At 39.2% G+C, this 20,597-nt stretch overlaps 1 pseudogene; it reads left to right on the top strand.

Annotated features, from left to right (window-relative positions):
• The first annotated feature begins 11,331 nt into the window (after window positions 1–11,331).
• LOC119004049 (transcription initiation factor TFIID subunit 12-like) lies at window positions 11,332–12,063 on the top strand (annotated as a pseudogene).
• Window positions 12,064–20,597: the final 8,534 nt, after the last annotated feature.

Here is a 20,597-nt window from a genome sequence, read left to right as displayed (position 1 = left end):
ACTGAACTTCTAATTCATGCTACTGAGAAAGGTATAGCAACTTATGTTAATAAAATGTGAAGTTTCTGGCCAATTATGGCAGATACTAGTAACAAAGCAGCAGTAACAGTTCACTTTCATTGGCTTGGTAATAGAAAGTTGACCATGAAAAACACAAATCCTTTTTACACTTAATTGTAGCATAGGATTTAAAATAAAATGAAGCCCTCTGTATAATGAATAAACATTCAGAAGAATAAAGCACTTTTTTCACTATTCAAGAGCACTGAAAAATAATAATTTCATTCAAAAGGCATTGTATTAAAAATCTACCAAGGAAAGGTTCCTGTGGTAGTGTGTGAAGATATTGAGATGATGAAAGTCTAAGTCTAGAGGGAGATTTATACATAAAGTGTTAAAGGTAGTATATGCTATAGTTAGATAAATGAATACATAATTGGTAGATAGACAGAAGGTAGATAGATAGATAATGAGATAATGCTAGGAAACTAAGGAGCCCAGAATACCTAATTTTGCCTGAGGGGTTCAGGGAAACCTGTACAAATAAATATATACTTGAATAGAGTGAAAGTTCAGCAGGGTAAAAGATTAATGGGAATATACCAGGGAGGAAAGGGAGACATGAGCAGACATCCCAGAAAAACAGAACAGCAAGTGAAAAATCAGGAAGAATGATGGGAAAGAGCGTGCAGGCTGTGTGCATGGGGAGACAGTGGGAGACAAACTCAGAGAGGTGCAGACTGGGCTGGATGGAGTGGAAATCTTCTTAAACCATAATACGAGATTTGGACTTTTCATTATAGACCAGCTTTTCCACTGGTATGCCACGAGAATTTTTAGAACACACAATACCTGACTACTTATTCAGAGCCACAGAGTTTTTTTCCCCTTAGATTATAAAATGGAAAAAAAACCAAAAACAACTGCCAATGCAACAATAGCCTTCCAGTGTGAATGAATCAAAACTGTATCTACTTTCTGGTCAGATCGGTAAAAAATATATTTTTTGGTATGCCTCAGGATTTTAGTAATTAGTTTATGTGTCATGAGATGAAAAATGTTGAAAACTGATGTTATAGACACTAAGGGGTATCCTGGAGGCTTTGAAGTGAGGGAGTAACGTGATTGTGTTTGAGTCTTCGGAAAATAATGTTAGAGATAAAAATAAAGAATGAAATGGTATTATGCTAAGTGAAATCGGCCAGACAAATACAAATATCATCTGATTTCACTAATATGTGGAATCTAAACAGTAGAAGAAGTGAACAAACAAAATAGAAACAGATTCATAGATACAGAAAACGCATTGATTGTTGTCAGAGAGGAGGGGCTTGGGGTGAAAAGGGGGAAGGAGATAAGAAGTACAAATTAGAAGTTATAAAACAGTCAAGAGTATGTAAAGTACAGCATGGGGAATATAGTCATTAACATTGCAGTAACTATGTAGGGTGTCACGTGAGTATTTGAAATATCATGGGACCACTTTGTAAATTCTATGATTGTCTAACCACCATTTAGTATCCATCTGAAACTAAAACAAAATAATATCGAATGGAAACTGTAACTTGAAAAAAAATAAAGCCATGAAATGGCTTGGGAGGAGAGGAAGGCCTGAAGTGGAGTTAAGCATCAGAGCTGCAGGCAGATGAGAATCCAAGAAGGACTGAAGGAAGACACTAGATGGGAGAGGGAGGGCTCAGAAGCTGTCTGGGCAGTATACTTCTGATATGAGGTGAGTGGCCCTGTAGGTGCAAGGGGGGAAATAAATTATAAATTGTGGGTAATTCACAGGTTTTACCTTGGACAGAAAAGAAAAGGTGTAAGGGAGAAACAGTGACTTCAGTTTCAGATATCCAAGTTTCTGTCACTAGTTTTATAAATGCCTATGTGTTTATTCAGATGCAGGTCGGTCAGAAAATTCAGAACATACCCAGGTGTCATTCAAAGGATGCCACTTCTGGTTCTACCCTCATGGTATTGTGTGATTTTAATGAAATTGTGTAAAAAATGTGGTCCATAGTTTTCATCAAGCAAATAAGTTTAATACTGTCTGATAGCATAATTTGTCAAAAGTTCACGATGTAAAGGGAGTCAACATCTTGGTAAATTTCTTTAAGCTTCTCAAAACTCAATGTCATGCTGTAATAGAGTTTTACCAGTTCTGAGCGAATGAGTCATGGTTGAATTTATCACTCTTTTAAACAATAATTTTAAATATGCTTTAACCACTTCAGGTGACACTTTTCTAATATTTAAAACAATTTTCTGCCTTTTAAAATAACAGGTATTGAATACAATTGAACTTTTTATTGAGCAATAGAAGTGATTTTTCTGAACATCAGTTTTAGTCTTTTTTACGGTGATTGAAAATCTACTGACAATTTGCCCCAAATTAAAGGATTCCAAACTTAGATTAATTTTTGTTTTGTTTATCCAGATTTTCCCAATAGTTGCTTATAAAATTTTTTAAGCATAGACATCTGTCATTTTTATGAGCCTTTGTCTCTCTTTCACTTATCCTTTGGGACCAAGTTATGTGTGTTCACATCTGCTTTTCGCATGTGCTTAGCGTTAGTTACCTTTAGCAGCCCTTCTCCTAGTCTCACTCTAATCTCCGGCAACAAGATTTCATAACAACTATGTGTAATAGTACAGGAACCTGGAACAACACCTTGGGGTGCCTCTGCCCCCTCCAAACAAGTGCCTATTTTTAATAAGATGTTCTCCTTTGGTGACCATCGCATGTCTCAAGTCTGTTAATGCCTATAAGCCTTAACTATAAACCATTTGTGCAACTCGATTTAGTGGTCCTGTTTGAATTTGGACACAAATATGTGACTGAAGTGTAAGATTGGGTCAGCCTCTTAGCTGTAGCTTTTCAGAAGCTTGCCAGGCTTCTTGGTAGGCAGTGCCGGGTAAAATCTAGGATCAGGTCGGGTCATCCTTTTTCCTGCAGGGAAGCCTGAGCACAAGGGCACCCAGATTGTCCCTGCCCTTGCCATTGTCTCTATTGCCACTCGTAGGTGGCTTTCTCTTGCCACTGACTGAGGTGAGACCCAGTTTTCTGGGGAATTTGCAGGCCACTCCCCTTCTTTGTGACTCAGTCCATCAAGCTCCGTGTGCCCCTCTGGCCTAAGGTCTCCCCCTTTCTTCTTTCCCGGACCTTGAGAGGGCTGGGAGAGAGCATCAGGGTTTGTTTTTGTTTTTCTTGCATCTTTTGAGTCTCTTTTCATTCATTTAAAATGAAAAAGAAAAAAAGCCTGCATTTGTTTCACCATAGTAACTGAACCTTGGTACCTTGATCATGTGTACGAGATGGTTAAAGCTCAATAAAAGGAGAAGAAAGTCATTTTTGCACCTTAGTCTGGTGGGTTGTCCAACCTATGGCCCAAGGGCCACAGGATGGCTGTGAATGTGGCCCAACCCAAAATCATAAATTTACTTAAAACATTATGAGATCTTTTTTGTGATTATGTGTAGCAATGTATTTAACGTAGAGCCCAAGGCAACTCTTCTTCTACCAGTGTGGCCAGAGATGCCCGAAGGTTGGACACCCCTGACCATTCTTTAATCAGTACAGTGCCCAGGCTGTGTCACATTGATTATGGCAGCTCAGTCATTTCTGGGGCGGGAAAGACTGCCATTCACTGCTGACTACCCTTTCTCTTCTTCTTCCAAAGAAACAGCTTTGGGTCTTATTTAAGGCAACACTGTGCCTGGCTAAAGTGCCACATTTCCTGGTCTTTCTTGTAGTTAGGTAAGGCCATGTGACTACACTTTGGCCAATGAGATGGAAGTTTGGAGGAGGCTTTCTGGAGCAGTTTTCCAAAAGCAAATAGGTAGCTATAGGTGCTCTTTTGTGCTTCCGTAGCTCAATAAAATAAATTTATTTTATTTAGTTTTCCTAGTATTTGAATGATGGCTGGAGCACCAACAGCCTCATTGGTCCTTTAAATGGCCATGAGCTAAAGATGGTAGAGCAGAAAGTTAGGTGGAGCCTGAGATGCTGATGACCGTTGGCATCCACTCCCCACCTGAAACTGCTCGCTTCCAGGCTTATTTTACATGAAATGAAAATGAAACTTTGGGTGTTGAAGCCATGATTATGTCGTGTTTTATTTTGTATGCAGTTGATCCTAAGTCCAACCAATACACTGGTTTCATCTCATTAGTCTCAGCAGAGCTTCAGATGAGGCCCATTGCTAAGGAATTAAATTCCACTTAAGTGAGGTTTTACTCTTCTTTACACAATAGTAGATGGGGAGTTTTTCAGTTAGAGGCTATAAGTAATGGGCGAATTTCTGAGTCTGCGATCTGGTCTGAATTGTGCAGTGAACTTAGCATTCACTCACCATAAAAACACTGACATTGGCTGAGTCTTCAAACATAGATGATTTCTATTGCCACAATGGCTACAGGCATTTCTAATGAATTCTATGTCTTACTGGTAGAATAAATTGGTTAGTTCCATGTGTATTTAAATTTGGAGATTTAACCATTACAATCCTAACCATTACAATCTTTAGACTTAATGCTAATTTTCCTACTTAATTTTTTTAAAAAAGTAAATCAGGCTGGCTTTATCCCATGCCCAGGGGAGAGTCTAGGTGGTAAAAGAGTAGAAATGAATCCCTCTGTTTCTGTGGGGTTCTAGCCATAGGAGACAGATGTCTGACACACAACCACTGGGAGGATTTGCAGACTAAATAGAAGTGCTCAGGGAAGTTCTTGGCTCATGTAATTGCTCAATACACATTAGCTCCCGTGAGTGCGCAGGAGAGAGAGGCGGCCATGGGGAAGGTGTGGAGGGGATAAGATGAGTCAGTCCAGAGAATTGAATGGTGGCTGATAATAGGAAAAGGGGAAAAGGAAATTTGTTAGAACACAACTGCAACTACCTCATGAACCACAGTCATTTTGTTCTATAAAAATGTGTTCTGTTCTCGTCGTTTCAGGATACTTAGCAGGCTGTACCTGCTCAGGGACATCTTCCATTTCACAACAAATTCCTGTACTAAGCGCCATGTGTTGATTCTTACTACCATTCTGGGGGGAAACAAATCTCTTTTTCTAGTTGTCTCTAACTTTTTTGCCCCACTCACTTTCATTAGAAACATACACTGCATTTTTTCCAGAGTTTAAAAATAAAGTCAGCCCTTTTATTTCTCCCTATTCCCTTTTCCCATTCAATTTGGTGAATCAAATTGCTGACTCAGATTTCTTCTTTCATTTCAAAAAGCAAAGAAGTTGGGGGTGGGGGGCGGTGGGCGGAGAGACTGTCTGACTCCATCCACAGTCCCCATAGAGAAATCCTGGTATTTACATTTTTGTGGAAGTACTTACATGTGAAGCCATGGCGATGCCTGAGGTGGAAAAATAAAAGGGTATTTGCAAATGCATTTCTTTGGCCGAATCTGGCTGCCCCCTGAAAAGAGCTATGTTTATGTTACCAAAATAAGCTCTTATTTTCTCTTCTTATTGTTAAGGGTGCACCCTGGCCCTCAAAGTCACTTCCTGCAATAAACACAATTCTAATGACTATCGATTGGGAGGCCCCAGCCTTTCATTTTAGCTGTCAGCTCCCTCTGGCAAGTTAGAAATAATCAATAGCACAGTGGGAGGCAGTTGCAACAATGGAGTGTATTCTCAGTGAACTGAGGCTGGTCACTTAGATTTGGGGAAAGAGTCCTGATTTACAGCAGCTTTTGGAGCACATTCTGCTTTCCATAAAGTTGTGAAGCGGTCTCAGAGAGAAGGCCTACCCAGGGTAGAAAGAGCAGCATCCCAGGATAATTCTAAGAATGTGCCATTGCAGCAGTGTCCATGGGCAGTCTTCTGTCACACGGCAGAACAGGCTCCTGGGGAAAGGACTAGTATTTGAAATGGCATGTCAGTCTGAATGGGTAGGCAAATAAGGTTTGATGGATGCACCCAAATTTTAGAGGATCAGATACCCTGGGCTGAACTCTCAGCAATTGGGATCTCAGGCAGGTCACTTTAACTCCTTGTGCCTCAGTTTTGTTCCAGGGACGGTACTTCGCAGGGGTTGCACTTCACAGTTTCATCAAGGAACTTAGAAATCGCTTATGATGTTCTGGCTTAAAACAGAGAGTGCACCAATCAGATTGTTTTACAATGATGTTGAGTGACATACTATCCCGAAACTCAGTGGCTTATATCAAGAAGCATTTATTTCTTGCACATAGGTCTGCAGGTAAGTGTGTTTTGGCCAATCCATGCTGTACTCTGCTGGGCCTCTGTGCATGAGGCTTTGGATAAGCTGTGCCTCACTCCAGGTGAGGCTGTGGTTCAGGTCTGGTTCACATGCCTTTCTCATCTTTTCTGGTCCACCCTCACCACCACCTCCGTTCACTGGAGACACACTCTGCTGTAACAAATGCCTCCCACTTTGCTATCAATTATTTCTAACTTAACAGAAGGAGCTGGCAGCCAAACAAAAGGCTGGGACTTCCCAACTGATCGTCATTAGAACTGCATTTATTTACATGAAGTGACCTTGGGGACCAGGATACACCCCTAACAATAAAAAAAGGAAATGAGAGTTTATTTTGGTAACGTAAACATAGCTCTCTTCTGGAAGCAGCTAGATCCAGACCAAGAAATGTGTTCGCGAATGTTCTTTTCTTCTATTGGGTGTTATCATCGTCTCGTGTATAAGTATTTCCCAGGAAATACAAATGCCAGAATGTCTCTGTGAGGGCTTCACATGGAGCTGGGCAGTCTCTTTCTTTCTCTCCTGGTCCTTCCCTTCTTGTGTGTGTAACTTGTTGATTAACTGAAGGAAAGAAATGAAGTCACCAATTTGATGCACCAAACTTGAAAGTGAAAAGGGAATAGTGAGAAAAAAAAAGACTGGACTTGAGTCTAAAAAAGTACAGTATACGTTTCTAACAAAAGCAAAAAAAAGAACAAAAAGTTTAGAGAAATCCATAAATGAGAGATTTTTTTTTTCCTAGAATGGGAGTAATGGGAATGTGACATGGTGTTTAGTAGAGTAGTTTATTGGGAAAAGGAAGATGTCTCTGAGCAGGTACAGTCCTGCTAAGTATCCCGAAATGATGAGAAAAGGAGACTAGAGCATGCTTTTCTAGAACAAAATGACTATGATTCATGAGGTGTTGTGGGTATACTGTCACAAGTTTACTTTTCCCTTTTCCTATTATCAGCAGGCACTCAATTCTCCAGAGTTACTTTTTGAGCTATAAGAGAGAGCAAGCTATTCTGTGTTTGGTTAACCCATTTTCTGAAATAAAATAGATAAAATACCTTTAAGAGAAAGAAGACCATTGGTTTCCTGAAAGGTGCTGTTTTGGGTCTTGATGAATTTGCCTTGTATTCTCTATCCCCCTTGCCAATCTGTCCTGTAACCCTATCACAGGAATTTAACAACTTAGTTTAACATAAAGGTCATCTAATCCAGGAGGTGCACAATAAATTGCTCCACATTCCCTGGGATTCTGATATCATTGCTTAGCCATGGGATCTAGGCATCAATACTCTTTAAAATTTCCCTTAGCGGTACCAGTGTACAGCCCAATTGGAGAAGCATTCACTACTGGGGGGGGGGGGCAGGGGAGGATGTGTTTCTGGAAGGAACGAGCTAAGGAAACACGACAGAGTGCAGAATACCCATCAGACCATGTGTAGACCTGGGCAGGAGACCTGCAGGAGTCTGCCCAGTAGTGTTTTCATGACATTAACAATAATAAAATCTCATTGATTTGCTGTTGGCTTTGTCACTCAACTCACTCTCACTCAGTAGGGGGCAAAACAATAATTAGGGCCTTGGGGCCAGTGACATCTGTAGATGTTGAGATGTCAGCAAGGCATGGATTTCCCTAAAGGCAGACCAGTCAGAGTAATAATGGCGGTGTGGATGGATGAGGAGAGATCATTTAGTGTAGAAAGTCTTTTTAACGAATGCACCTTAGGATGCCTCTTTAATTATGCTCCCTCCAACTTTATAACCAGAGGGATTGTTGTTTGCTTCTTACATAAACAACCCAGTTAACAAGTTTTTGTTACCCATTTTAAACTCCTCGGGGCTCACTTGGACTTCTCCCCTGGGATTCCAAGGAACCACTCTGCTTAAATAAGGTCTATCAGAAATTTATAAAATCTGACATTAAGCCTTGATATAAACCAGTGATTTTCAACCAATGTGCTGCAAGAGGCACGCTGGTGCTCCACAAGAATTTTCAAAACATGCAGTACCTGACTATTTACTCAGGGGCACTGACCTCTTTTTCCTTAGACTGTCAGATAAAAAATGACAACAGCCAACACAATAGCTGCCCGGTGTGAATGAATCAAAGTTAGATCTATTCTTTGTCAGATCAGCAAAAACGATAACACTTATTTTGGTGTGCCACGGAACTTTAGTAATGAGTTTATGTGTGCCATGAGATGAAAAAGGTTGAAAATCGCAGAGATAAACAGGATCACCCACCCATGACATGGTCACAAAGCAAACTGATGAGAAGGAAAGAGCACAGTCTTCAGCGTGAGGAGGACCCTGGTGCAAACGCAGATCTGCTGTTTATGAGCTGAGGGATCTTGGGCAAAGTGTTTCCCTTGCTTCCATTTCCTCATAACCATAAAACAGAGCATAGATTTTTTTTTTCACCAGAATTCTGGGTTGAGAGAAGAATTAACCTAAGGTAAACTTTACATCTGAGGTGGTGACAGGCAGTTGAAGGAAGAATGAACACCGCACTAAGGACCAGGGAAATCAGCAAGAGTGATGATGTAATCATAAGGGGCCCAGGGAGAGCAGAGGGGTTTGTGAGCTCAAGAGGGGTCCTGTCGGTTTCTAGCTGTGGAAGAAAATTGAGAGAGAGAAAGAGACAACAAGGGAGGATTTGTGTGGAGCTGGCTGGCTCAAAGGGGGCACAAAGCTCATTTCCCTCTCCTTTGAGAATGCCGGAAGATCCACACTGCTTGTCAGGGTTTTAAGAGCTGAATTTGAAAAGGTGGTAGGCAGATGCTGGCTTTGTTTGACCTGGCCTTATAATGCAGGGTTATTGTGAGGGTAAAAATGTGGTAACATGTAGGAAAGCATTTGTTCCAGAATACAGAAAGCATTGGAACAATGGGCGATAACTAGACCAATGATTGTTATCATGGCTATTATTATAAATCAGTTCTATCTTTAACTGCAGGGAGTAGGCATCTATTCATTCCCAAACATGTATTAGAAAAGCCCATGCTATTGCATGGAGCATCAGGTAATGTAATGTGCAAAACATACATGCAAGACATACATCATCACATGCTTAACCTTGGGAATAAAAGTGAGGGATTGGCATGTTGTTTGTGTCCTTCTTTTCCAAGAGAGTGTCATTTTAACCACAGTTTAGTCCAAATAGTGACCATTAGTGGAATAGTCAGTTTTTCTTGTTCTAATGGTGGGACCCATGGGCTATGATCTTAATTTCTCTCCCCCTCTGAATTTCTTCATATGAAAACTCTTACACTCTTAACAAGTCACATTTTATTCTGTATGAGCTGAACCATTTAACAGTACAGAATCACATTTCATAAACTCGGGACAATGCCTGAACAAAATCAGCAAAAAAAATAAATGGACCTGTCATGATGATGGTAAAGGTTGATAGTAATATCGCTTGTGATGTAAGTTTGTAAATGTACTTAGTGAAATGTGTATTAGCCACTGGGAATGCTTGACAATGTCATAGCTGAGTGTACTATAGCCCACAGGGAATTTTGCCCCTATAGACCTATGGGCCATCACAGAACCACATATGTCACAAACAGGGAGGGTTTGGAGGAGGGTGGGGAAGAGCTACTGGAATCTATTGAGTAAAGGCCAGGGATGCTGCTAAACATCTAACAATCACACACATAAAACAATCTCTGTCCCAAAATGCCAATAGTGCCATTGTTGAAAAACCCTGTCACTGTAGTCCTCAGGAATGAATGCCAATAGGTACAATGATAAATCAAAAGGAGAGACCAAGAGCTGAAAACAAGGAGTTGAAAAATGGTGTGGCTGTGTTGGATTTTGAAGATTTTGGCTATGGCAGGAAGAAGGAAGGAAAGTGGAAGAGAAAAATGGAGTAACAGATATGCTGACCAATTACAAACATAAAACTATCTTACCAGGGTTGTATTCCTTTGGAAAGATTCAAATAAAAAAATTTAAGTATGTAGCAGTGTTGGAGAACAAAGAAAACAAATATTATTAATGGAACAGAATTTTATAGGAATTTCTACAAAAAGGAGGCATATGAAATAGAATTGATAGGTAGAAAAAACTATAACCCCAAAGGACAGAACAAAAGCAGGAGGTATAGTGCAGGGCTTGGTAAATTTGGCTGCACATTCAAGTCTCAGTATCTTTTAAAGCTTCCAGTGCCCAGGCCACACCCCAGGCCAATTAAACTGCAATCTCTAGGAGGGGAGCAACATTAGCATTTTGGGGACCTCCTCTAGGGATTCCTGTGTAAAGACAAGTTTGGAAACCACTGGTGTAAGGGTAATCAAAGTGAAATTAATGGCAATCAGCTGAAGCAGTGCTTCTCAGACTTCCACCTGCATGTGAATTAGAGTATCAATGTAAATGCAGATTCTGATTCAGCAGGTCTGCGGTAGAGCCTGCGGTTCTGTATTTCTAACCAGCTTCTAGAGAATGCCCATGTGACTGGTCTATTACTCACTCTAAGGAAAACAAGAAACTAAACAGAAACAGACCATTTTCATCCCCCTAACTCCATCTCCCTCCAGTTCCCATAAGCACAGAATCTGCTCTAGTATTAGTCCTCTGGTTAAAGCACTGAAACTAATTTTCTAAACTTAGAAAATAAACCTGGAGGAGGCTAGGGGTAAAAAAATAATAAAACCCCAAGGTCACTACTGGCCTATGCAATGAACAGTGAGACACAAGAAAGTAAAGGCAGCTGAACCCAGGGGTTGAAAGTATTATGAAGGTATTTGGGACATAATTCTCATCCACAAGAAAATAAAACAAGGATCTAGGTTCCAATAAAAAATATTTCAGCAATGACCTTAACGATCAATTATAGTGAAAACCTACAACTGAATGTTAAGCAGCCACTAAACATTGTATTATGGAAGAATAAGGATCTGAAAAGAAGTTCATGACATAGCTTTAATTTAAAAAATATAACAGGAGTGATGCAATTGAAGGTGATTTTGTTTTTCTCTTAATAGAAACATGATAATAGAGGCAGTCTCCATATATTATGGGGGAGATAGACCTTTGATTGCCCTTGGTCTTCATACCTCCAAAAGAAACAAGATCTTGATAAGCTGTGTGAGGTGACATCCAGAGCTCAGCAGGTGATGAACCAGTTTGGCCCCTAAACCCTAATCAAGCTCTCCAACTTCTCGTCTGTAAAACTGGACCCAGCCAGCACCCCTCCACAAAGCTCCATGGCCAATAGTACTACAGTGGTAAAGATACCAGGCACTCCTGGGTCAGGAGGGCATCTCAGCCCTGTAAACAATCAGGTGTACTTACAAGGAAGAAAGTACAAGAGTTTCAGGGGAAAAGGGGAAGGATTCATGGGAACAAGTATAAAGGACACATGGACAAAAACTTAGGCGGTGGGGGGGGCGGGGAGGGAGGTGGGGAGCACTGAGGGGTTAGGCTGGGATGGGAGTAAAAGACAGAAAACTGTACTTGAACAATAATTCAATAAAAAAATAATAATAAATTTTAAAAAAGAAGGTACAAGAGTTAGTAAGAAGAGTGGATCCTAATGAGCAATGGGATGAAGAGGTGGAGGGGATGCCATTACAGATAGTCACCTAGAGTGCGGTGACCCAGCCTGCCAGCTTGCTCGGTATTGCAAGTCCAGCACCCTGGAGGTGGAGGATGTCCGGCTGCACCTGGAGTGCCAGTGGAACGTGCGGAGTCCAGGATTTAGCTCTGAAGAAATCTGGCCCTACAAAAAAGCTTGCACCACAGAAGCTCGCAGACAGAGAATGGCATTGATCCTGAAAAGGACCAAGAAGGAACATGTGCACAGGTCAGGGAATGGACAACAATGTATTTAGAGATATTTGAGCTGAGACCTCAGCCATCTCATCCTTGGATTTTTTTTAATTCTTTACAGAAAAGAATATATTTTTATTAACAGTGCAGTAACATCTATGACTGAGAAGATCTGACCAAAAATAGATCTTCCTACCTACCCCTCACCCCCATAAAACAAAAAAGAAAGACAATAATAGAAATAGTACTGCCTTCCTCCAGAAGAATTTACTTACTCCTACCCTCAATCCCCAGGGATTAATCAAGCTGCTCTCTGCATCCTTCTCAAGTCTCTGGTCCTCTGCTACCAGCAACACCCATGGTTACTAAGAGCTGATGGTGCCAGCCCAGCCTCCACATTGTTAATAGAATGCCCGATGCTACTGATAAGCTCTCTTAATCCTAGGCTCCAACACCACCCAAGACCTTCCCCAGCTCAACCTATAAGGACAGCTCTTTCATCCCACTGCAAAAAAGTCTGATTCTGAGTGTGGCAGCCACTTAGGGTTGGAACTAAATCAGAAAATATTGTAAGGAATGATGACTAACAGTAGTCATCTTTACCCACTTGCTTTGGTTTCATATTTGAAAATAGTACCCAGGTGATATAGACTTGCCTATCTCAAGACTTGTGCATAAAAGTCTTAATAACAACTTACAGTGTCCCAACTATAAGCTCCCACATTCCACTTGTAATTCTTTCATTGGCAGGGTCGAGGGATGGATTTATATGGATATCTGATGATTTGCCTTGACTTCCCAGGATTCTGATATAATTCCAATGTTTCCCTTCATGACTCTCAACCAATTTAAAGAAATTACTGTAGTTTTTGGAGAAAGTTGTGGCATAGTACTTCACTGATGAGTATATTAGCATAACAGAAATCTTGTTTCTAAAAGATTAGTAATCCGGAAGACTATACACAAACATTTAGGACTGGCTCACAGTGATTGCTCCACCCTGGATCCAATTATAATGCCATTTCACATCTTTAACATCACTTTCATATAGAAAAAAAAAGGTAGGCGTAGTTCAAGATTCCACATTATCAACATGGTATTTCAACTCTCAAACTAAAGGTTCATGGGTGGTTGCTCCTATTAGACCATTAATCATTCTGTTTCATATAGACAACCTCAGGTTTGAAGTTATTAGCATTTTAACCCTCTGTATAATTAGATCAGCATAATTGTCTGTTAAAGGCAACAAATCAATAAGTCAGCCTATTATCCTCAAATGTCTTAGAAGTAAATTATTTGAAGTTTATTATCAAACTAAAATTCCATTGATTTGTTTGTTTTGTTGATTAGGTTCCACTTACAGTGGAGATCATACAGTACTCACCTATAAGCAGAACCTAATCAACAACACAAACAAGCAAGCAAATTGCAACCAGAGACATTGAAATAAAAAACAACCTGACAGTAACCAAAGGGTAGGGGGAGATAATAGGGGATAATAGGGGATAATGGGGGAGCTACAAGGAGCTTGTATGAAGAACACATGGACAAAGCCGAAGGGGATGGGTTCGAGGGTCGGAGGCAGGAATGGGTGGGGCATGGGGGGTGAAAATGAAGACAAACGTACTTGAACAACAATTTAAAAATTCTGTTGATGTGTTAAGCATCTACTATAAGTTTGTTCACACCTAATTCTATTGAGTAATTGTAATTTAGCTATTTGGTTAACCATATTTTTCCACTTATATTCCTTTCTTGTTGAAATTGAATAACAGTTTATACATTAAAAAGAAAAATAAAAAGCTCTTATTACAAAATGGTGGAAAAGCCAAAAAAATGCCCTCTTCACCTAAGAAATAGCCTAGAAGTGTTATTTGTAAACATGTTGTCTATTACACAATTTCCTTCCTAAAATCTCTTCAGGATGAGAATACTCTGAAAATACTGTTACTGAAAGCCAAACTGACATTGAAACTCATTACAGGAAGTGATATAAAAACAGGAGAGGCTGGTAACTATAAAAGGAGATCTAGGAACTAATAAGACTTCATTTGTCCACTAAAATACAAGTTCCCTGAAGGTAGAAACATGCCTCTTATTCACGACATGTTTGTAATAAGTACTTGCTGCATAATTACTGTTTGGAGTAGCCTATACAAGAGAACACCAATGCATATTAAAGGCACAAATATTCCAGTTGCTAAAAATGATGTTCTGTAGTAGAGCAGGAATATCCCGCCAATACCACCACAACCTATTTGATTTGTTCTATAGAGCTAGAGGATCTTCCAACTTTACGCTCACCAAGGCCAACCTTCCCATTGCTAACCTTACTTCCAGAGGTGGAACATAGCAAAGATACTTGAATGTTTCAGTTATTAGAATTTTCTATATGCGTTGGTCAACTAACACTTTGGTGTTCAGTTTCACAAATAAATTTCCTATGACTTTGACTCTATGGAAACTTGTCAAAGTCTTCTAACTCTTGGGTAAATTTCAAGCATTGGATTTCTAACTAGTCACAGCTAAAAGCTGAACCCTATCAGGTACCAACCAAGTGACAGAGACTCTATTAAAACCTTATCAGAAACATGTATCCAAGGACTTTGCAATTTCTAAGCAATGACTAATTCTAGACATCAGGGGACTGAGCTGACTGCCAAAATGGAGAAGAAAACTATTCAATGATCAAATATGCTGCAGCTGGAAAGAACCAGAGCTTTGACTGGGGGAAAGCAGGATTTTAGACAATCCCTAACTCTATAGTAGTATACACACTGCTAAAACTCTTGCTCGGTGAGTATTTTCAAAAGTGAAATAAATGCATTAGTGATAGCTATTTTTCATGGATGGGGTTAGAAAGTAAGAAAAATATCACTATTATGTAGTACAAAGGGATGATTAAAAATCAAGAAGAAAGTATTTTCTATCAGAGTTTCTTGTTAAGGAAAACTCAATACATCTCAAAATAGAACCATCTGCCCTCTTCCCTGTCTCTAAATCTTGCCTTATTTTCCCAACTGATCTATTCCATTCAATGGCTTGTGTCATTATTCTTCAGCCTAAAGGCATGAATTCTTAAAGGCGTCTTCTGTGCTTTATTTTCCTTTATATACCACATTGATTTATTATGAGGTCATATCAATTATGAATAATAATTAATATTTATCCTTCTCTGTTTCCTAAGCTATTATACCCAAGGCTTCATCAGGACATACCTGAGCACTGAACATAGCTAAGAACAGATCACATGGCTTAGTGGTTTTATTCATTAATGCAATGGAAATGCACCAATTTATGATTCTGTATTTTTTGTCTTGTTTTCTCTACTGAAAATCTATTTCCTTGGGATTGAGACCTGGTAATCATGAAATAAAAAAAAAACCTCTTAGGGTTAGTTTAAATAGGATGTGATTATATTCGGATAATATTTTTTAACATACTACAGAATCTACCTTTCTAAATCAAAAGTCTCATATCTGCCAAATACAGTTTTTCACTGTCTTCCAACATTACATTAGTTATCCAGGGCTTCAAAATCCTGGAGATAGCTAATTCACTCCCAAGATAATTCACTCCCTCCCATGGTTGTTGGCAGGAGGCCACAGTTCTTCCCAAGTGGGGCTTTACATGGGCTGTTTAAGAATCCTCGCAACGTGGTGGCTGGCTTCTGCCAGAGTGAACAATCCAAGAGAAAATGAGGCAAATGCCAGAATGTCTTTTATGATCTGTGTCAGAAAGTCACATACTAGCATACCATTGGCTTCACGTGGCAAGTCCCAGTTAATATGGAAAAAGATTACAGAATAGCAGGAATATTAGGAGGCAAGGATGATTGAAGGCCATCTTGGAGGATGGGTACAACATCAACAACTAACTTTTGTGTGTGTGTATGCATGTGTGGTCATCAAACACGTCTGTGGATTACTATTTCATCCTACAGCACCCTACATTACAAATGTACCCTTGATTAGAAGAGTAACTTCTAGATTGAAATTTAGGAAAATATTAACGTAAAAGCTTTGTACATAGAAACACAGCAATAAAAATGAAGTGAATTGTTCCTACTCAGATGATTCTGAACATTCAATTTGAGTAAACTCTGTGACAAATTGTTACCCTGGTCTCCTGTGTTTATGTTTATTTACATGCCCTCTCATTTAGTTTCTTATATTGGGGTGGGAATGGAAAATAGGAATTCAAAACCATGGGTTCTGGTTTCAGCTTGCTATTGGACTCTGAGACTTTAGGTAAATTGCAGATTCCACTAAAGCTTTAATAACCTCGTCTTCACCACTCAAAGTGTGGTCCAAGGACCAATAATAGCATCATCACCTGGGAATTTATTACAATTGCAAATTGATGGACTTCCTTCAGACCCACTAAATCAGAATCTGTGCTTTCAACAGCATGCTAGGTGAGTTGTGTGTGGAGTGTTTATCTGGAAACGACTTCACAGACTGTGAAAGCTGCTATGCCTAATTTTTCACCTCTCTAAAGAAAAACATCTCTTAGCATTCTCTATACAGCGGCTGTCTCAGAACACTGTTGATTGAGTTACATCATTATGACTTCCCCTGCTGGACAGCCTCTCTCTGTTTCTCCCAGGAAAGACCATAACTCATTGCTAGTTATCTCTGTGAACTGGAAACGTGCACATTAACAGAGCAGAATATGGGGAACCTTTTTACATGTTTGTTTTCCTTTTGTCTAATGTAAGTACAAAGGCATTATGCTCATAATGAATGGTTTTGTGAGAATCTTCCCACTTTTCAAAAGATATGATTTGCTGTTTTCATTGTATAACACGGATTTCCCAACTTCCACAATGAACATAAGCAAATCATCACTTCATGTCTTGAGTACCAGTTGTCTTATGAGTAAAATATAGGTCATTACAGTAACTCATAAAATTTTTCCTTTTATGTTTTTTCACATTTACAGTCAGTAAAATGTACAGATTTTATATGCGCAGCATGAAGACTTTTAACAAACACATCTGTGTAACCATCACACCAGTTAATCTATAGAAAATGTCCATCACCCACAAAGTTACCTTGTCCCCTGGTCTCTCAATTCTACCCCTTAGAATGGTTGGAGAGTTTTGTAGGTAACATCCAGAAAATTACAGCTGGAGTGGGGATTTCATTTTAGAGTGGGAAGAACTGAAATTTACCTAAGTTCTCCAGCTAGAAAAGTGGCAGAGCTGAAAACTGACTCTACAATATTATCTTGCGTAGTTCTCCTTTCTGTAAATTGAGAAATAACTGGAAGGGTATGCACATGAATTTCATCACCATAATTACTGTTGCCTGTTGACAAACTTCACAGAGATGAATCATTCCATTTGTGCCCTGTTGCCGTGGCTCCCTTTATGCAATATAGTGATTCTGAGGTGATTCTGAGATTCAGGCATGTTGGTACATATGTGAGTAGTTCTCCAATGGTTGTGTTGAAACTTAAGTAAAACATATGTAAGAGTAGATTTTCCACAACTACTTTTCAAGTATAAAAATCAAATGAGGGAATTTGGAAGTCCTAAAATTTCCATCTCTCTCTCCTGGATACTATAGAGATAGAGAATAAAATTTCACCACACTCCCCACACATACTGGATGACTAACTTTGCTGCCTGTAGTTAGATTTTCTGATACGTTAGTGAAGTTTATACTGCAAATAAAATGGACTGAGCTCTCTTCCAATCAGAACACATTAACTGCTATATGGTAGGTTTTCTCTTGGGCTGAGGAAGATGCTGGTCACCGACAACTGTCAGGAATTTTCCTGGAAAGCATGAAGTCCCTGAGCAAACTCCCTCTGTCTGCCCATTTTCACTGTGGCAACATGTAATTACAACAGCTCTAAATTAGCACGCTCTTTACCTAACAATACGGTTACAGTACCTCAAACAAAAGAATGAAGTCTCTGCCACGATGATAATGAAAGTTTATTGTGACAGTCTCTGCAACACTTAGACGTTGATGAGGTTTCAATGGAGGTCACTACTTGAAGGTATTCTTGAATGGAGGTATAACATTGGGATATTATGTCTCACCATTTAAATGACAAAATTTAACAGAATGACATTCAATATTGGTAACACTTGGGAAAACTGGAACTTTCATTGACATTGCTGGTTAGAGTAAAGAGCATTCATTCATTTTTTTTATCATTGTCCAAGTACCATTGTCTCCGTTTTCCCACCACCACTTCCCCTGTCCCACTCACCCTCTCCTCCCACCCTCAACCCTACCTCCCTTAGGCTTTGTCCAAGGCTCCTTTATACATGATGACCCTTCCTCTTCTTCCCCCGTTATCCCCTCTCTGCTCCCCACTGGTCACTGTCATTTTCTTCTTTATTGAAGAGCCTTTTTGGCATTAGCTCTTAGGTTAACAGTGTGCAACCTCTACGACTAAGCCACTGTATGCCTCAGTATCTAGCCAGAGAAACCCTTGCACAAGTCCCCACCAAAAGTTACATGAGGCTTATTGCATGAGACTACCACAGCAATATCAGCAACAAAAACGTATGGGAAAAACCCAAGTGATGTCTGAAAGAAACATGGTTAAAGCAAAATATGGTATTTCTATACTCAGGAATACTAAAAACACTGTTTTAAAAAGATTAACTAGTTCTGTATAGATTCATATAGGAAGATTTCCAAAATATGTGAAGTTAACAAATTAAGTTGGAGAATAATAGATGATATATCATTTTCTTTAAGAAAACACATATAAACCCTGGCTGGTGTAGCTCAGTGGATTGAGCACGAGTCTGTGAAGCAGACGATCACAGTTCAATTCCCAGTCAGGGCACATGCCTGGGTTGCAGGCCAGTTCCCAACAGGGGACACACAAGAAGCAACCATACATTGATACTTCTCTCCCTCTCTCCTTCCCTTCCCCTCTAAAAATAAATGAATAAAATCTTTTAAAAAATAAAAATAAAGTTGTAAAAAAAGAAAACACATATACAAAAAACTGTATTTTTATAGGTATAATTATTCACATTTTACAGATTATTGAGGAAGCACACAAGTGAATGACCAGAAGAATATATACGAAACCTTCCATATTTGCTATCTCTGGAGAGGAAGCTGGACCAGCAGACAATATCAGTAGCATAAAAAATTTTTAATCATGTGGGTAGTATTATTTGAGTTTGTGAGCAAAAACAGTAAATAAAGCAAAATAGCCTGGAGGAGAAATAATTATGTAAACCTAGTGGGTTACATTGCATTTTTCACAGAAACTTCTGTAGAAAATATTCTCCCTGGAACTGATCTTTATACTCAATATGAAGAATAGAGTCTGCGAAGTTATCATCATATTATAGGACATTTTCTGGGTTTTCTAACTGGAAAATGCTTTAACATCTTTAAACATAAAATAAAATATTTTGAAAAATATTTCACCATAAAACCCTTGGCATTTTTTAAGTGCCTTACAGTCAGTTATTGGTTATTTCCTTCCAAAAAAACTATAAAGTCACTTTGAAAAATATATAAGGCTAACTTTTCTCAGAAATTTTAACATTTTCTTTTTTCTTTTTTTACTTTTTATTGAATTCTAATTGACATATAACATTATATTAGTTTCAGGTGTACAACATAATGATTAGATATCTTTATACATTGCAAAATGATCACCACGATAAGTCTAGGTAACATCCATCACTGTCCATATTTACAATTTTTTTCTTTAAAATTTTTTTTAATTGAATTATTGTTCAAGTACAGTTTTCTGTCTTTTACTCCCATCCCAGCCCACCCTCAGACAAGTGTTTAATCTCCAAAATATACAAAGAACTTACACGACTCCACTCTAAGAAGACAAGCAACCCAATTAAAAAGTGGGAAAAGGACTTGAACAGACATCTCTCCAAGGAGGACATACAGAAGATCCAGAGACACATGAAAAGATGCTCAATATCACTAGCTTTCAGAGAGATGAAAATTAAAACCACAATGAGATACCACTTTACACCAGTCAGAATGGCCATCATAAACAAAGCAACAAGCAACAGGTGTTGGAGAGGGTGTGGAGAAGAGGGAACCCTAGTGCCCTGTTGGTGGGATTGCAGACTGTGGAAAACAGTATGGAATTTTTCTCAGAAAACTAAAAATGGACCTGCCTTTTGACCTAGCAATTCTACTGCTGGGATTATATCCTAAGAACCCTAAAACACCAATCCCAAAGAACCTATGCACCCCAATGTTCATAGCAGCACAATTTACAATAGCCAAGAGCTGGAAGCAACCTAGGTGCCCATCAGTAAATGAATGGATCAAAAAATTATGGTATATACACAATGGAATTCTATGCCGCAGAAAGAAAGAAGGAGCTCCTACCCTTTGCAACAGCATGGATGGAACTGGAAAGCATTATGCTGAGTGAAATAAGCCAGGTGTTGAAAGACAAATACCATATGAACATTTTCCAGAAAATATAACATTGGCATAAATAATATCTTGTTAAATATGGTTCTACTCATAGCTACCATGACAGCTTCTACGTCCTACCTATACCTGGGTTCTTGTGATCTACCTTCCCTCTTGTGTTGCCCACCTAAACTTGTTTAATTCTTACTGCAAGT

The sequence above is a fragment of the Sturnira hondurensis genome, unplaced genomic scaffold (assembly GCF_014824575.4).
Source record: "Sturnira hondurensis isolate 20B ecotype Veracruz unplaced genomic scaffold, ASM1482457v3 Scaffold0019006, whole genome shotgun sequence".
Taxonomy (NCBI): Eukaryota; Metazoa; Chordata; class Mammalia; order Chiroptera; family Phyllostomidae; genus Sturnira; species Sturnira hondurensis.
Note: the sequence above shows the minus strand (reverse complement) of the source record. Positions and strands in the feature narration are given on the sequence as shown.